General features: G+C 36.0%; 1 pseudogene; it reads right to left on the reverse strand.

Annotated features, from left to right (window-relative positions):
• Positions 1–894: 894 nt before the first annotated feature.
• LOC136281913 (uncharacterized) lies at positions 895–2,136 on the reverse strand (annotated as a pseudogene).
• Between the last annotated feature and the right edge of the window lie 1,322 nt (positions 2,137–3,458).

The following is a 3,458-nucleotide window of genomic DNA, read 5'->3' on the forward strand; positions in this document are numbered from 1 at the left end:
AGAGGATACAAAATTTGTATGTTTCAGGGGAGGCTGCGGATAAGTGAATCAACCATCACTTTTGGTATTCTTCCGACAACTATGAGAATATCTGTGTACTTGTCTATTGACTAGTTTAAGTGGTTCATGGTTGTCTGTTGGTTTTTGACAACTAATTATATTATCCATATATGATGTCACATTCGCATCACTGTCGATAGAAAACTGTGATGTATTCTCAAGCCATATCAACATTTGAATATGAGGTGAACCTCTTGGCTGGTATTTAACTACCTAATTCTAAAAATACGAATCGAGAAAACGAGGTTATCAAATCTCTGGGTTTAAACAGAGAGCGATGATTTTTGTTCGAAAAACTGAAATTCTAATTTAGAGGTATGAGCAGTCCAATGAGGCTTGTTAAATTCCCCAATCGTAGTGCCAGTGCTAAATCACAGTTAAAAGAAAATAAAAATATGGATTAGGAAATACGTATACTTCCTTTGTAAATAAATAAATGTGTGCGACTAATAATCCCTAAGCAATTACGTAACCCTCAAGATTCTGCCTAAAATCTTCGAATAAAGTCCTATTTCTGTAAATTAAAGGAAGTTCCTCTCGAATTGTATCGATGTAATCTCTCCAGTTTGTGTTTTCGTTCTTTGAAGACCTCGGGTATGGGCGATGTTTTGGATTTCCCGCAGTACATGCATAAATATCTAAGACAAACTGAATGTGAATATTTGCTCTCCATGCACTAAGACAAGCAGGATTGTAATTGTTTATCCTCAATTCATGTGGATAGAAAACTGTGATTTATTCTCAAGCCATACCAACATTTGAATATGACGTGAACCTCTTGGCTGGTATTCAACTACCTAAAACAAACCAGAAATCTTCCCTAAAGGTGCAGTATCACCTAAGAGAAACTACGAAGAATTGACTAATTTTATGGTCAAAATGTCTGGCACAAGTTACAGGATCACTTTGAATTAATCTACATTTTTCTTCCCAGTTTAAACTCTCTAGTTCGTTATCAGTATATTTTTGCTGATCAACAATTTGACCAAGTATTCTAAGAAGGTGTATCCATTGTATTTCTGCTGATGAGAAATTACAAAATGAGGAAGCTGGACCTTACTGTCTTCATTGCAAAAAGGTATCTTTTAGCTTTCCCAAAATATGGAGGTGAACCTCTTAAAGCTCTCAAAAATTTAAATCCTTCATCATAAAAGATTAAGCTATCAAATGTTCTTTGTTGTTTTAAGTTTCCTGCATTTCAGATCCTGCTATTTCCATTACATTTTCTGAGTGCAGTTTGTGACTGGCCTAAAAGGAATTTCATTTTTAACGTTTTTGTTTTGCAGAATATGTTCTCAACACACATGGCTGCTCTTCTATTTGACCCTCTAAGTTCAGATTTACAGATTTCACTGTAGTGGAGTTCAACCATATGCTCCTTATTTTCTGGTCATCTCTGGCCAAGAAGCATTCCAGAATATGCTTATTCTTCAGAATATTTGTATCTGAATACACTCAATGGCCTATCACCCTAAGCTGATGCAAGATTGAGAATATTTTGACGTTCAGTGGCTTCTCAAAAGTCGGTTGATGTTAGTAGAGCATCGGTAAAACCTGCCGAATTTCTACGTCATCTTCACTCCATTCATCTTCACCATCTATTTCTTGTGAAGCTTCATTAATATTGTTGCTATTTATATCAGCTGTTACTGATTGTTGATCACATGTATTGTCACTCTCATTTTCAAGTTGTAAAATTTCTTCATTATAATTAATAATCCAATCTTGGTTCAATACAATACCTTCATCTTTATAAAGACTTATACTACTAATGAGCCATAATGCCGCCTCAACAACCTTATGAGGTCTTACATTAAATGACGTTGCAGAAGTCTTGTACCATGACTTCCTTTTTAAATTCACTTTTATTGTACCAGTCTCACCAGGTAACCGTGGTAACACACTGACTGTATTAATAACATCTGCTAGAACATTTACAATATTACCATAGATTTTGAGTTGCTTTACTCCAGGGGCTTGCATTAATTTTTTTAATGCAATTCTTAGTGCTAGCAATCTACATTCTAATTCATTGAGATAAAAAGAATGTTGATTTTTATTGGAATACCAAACCATTAATAACAGCACATGCTGGATTTCTGTTTTTAACCAAGTTATTATGGCATGTTTTACCAACCCATTCAATGTCATCAACACTTGTCATATAACCAAGATACTTGTCAATATCTGGGTTACACTGTATTAGTTTATCAATACAAACTACACTATGATAATACTATGACTGATCACAACAGGTACAGATGAACAGTGGACCTTGAAATGCTACTTCATGAAATCCAAGATTGAATATTATTTTTGCGCTTTGCTGTATAACTTTTCATGTAGGCATTATTTTTAGCCTTTTCTTATTCAGATGCTTTGGATGCTCTGTGATTCTTCTTGTATATTCTATGCTTTTCTTTCTCCTCTGCTGCTTTAGCTGCTCTAGATTGCCTCATATAATGGGCTTTTTTCTTTTTTCCTGTTTGCTGTTGCTTGTTGTATCCTTTTGTGTCTTTTGCTTCTTTCTAAATTCTTTCACATAGGCATTACGCATCCTTTTTCACTCATTTTCACTTGATTATTAAGCATTGTTATGAAACGTTTCACTGTGCGTTTGACAGAGGTGATAAAGTTGAGACATTGGATGGTTTATCATAATTTTCATTAGATTCTATGATGCAAATCCTTAAATTCATTGCATCAGCCACTGGTCTCTTGTCCCATTACTGAGATTATTTGTCCCCCAAAGGAGGTCTTTTGTCCCATTGCTGGGATTATTTGTCTCCCGAAGGAGTTTTTTTTGTCCTATTTCCCGGACTGTTTGTCTCCTGGACTCTTTGTCTCCCGAAAGAGGCTTTCTGTCCCATTTCTGGGATTATTTGTCTCCTGAAGGACGTTTTTTGTCCCATTGCTGGGATTATTTGCTTCCCGAAAGAGGCTTTCTGTCCCATTTCTGGGATTATTTGTCTCCTGAAGGAGGATTTTTGTCCCATAGCAAGTATTACTTCTCCCGAAAAAGGTTTTCTGGCTTATTGCTGGGATTATTTGTTCCGATGGAGGTTTTTTGTCCCATTGCTAGGATTATTTGTCTCTCGAAGGTTGTTTGTTTGTCACATTTCCTAGACTTTTTGTCTCCTGAAAGAGCCTTTTTGTCCCATTGCTGGGATTATTTTTCTCCCGAAGGAAGTTTTTTTGTCCCATTGCTGGGATTATTTGTCTTCCCAACTGCTGGGGTTGTTGTCTCTAAAAGAAGGTATTTTGCCCATTGCTGGGATTGCTTGTCTCCTGAAGGAGGTTTTTTGTCCCAGTGCAGGGATTTTTTGTTTCCAAAAGAGGGTATTTTGCCCACTGCTTTTTATCTCCCGAAGGAGATTTGTTTTTCTAAAAGAACAATT

The sequence above is a fragment of the Pocillopora verrucosa genome, chromosome 6 (assembly GCF_036669915.1).
Source record: "Pocillopora verrucosa isolate sample1 chromosome 6, ASM3666991v2, whole genome shotgun sequence".
NCBI lineage: Eukaryota > Metazoa > Cnidaria > Anthozoa > Scleractinia > Pocilloporidae > Pocillopora > Pocillopora verrucosa.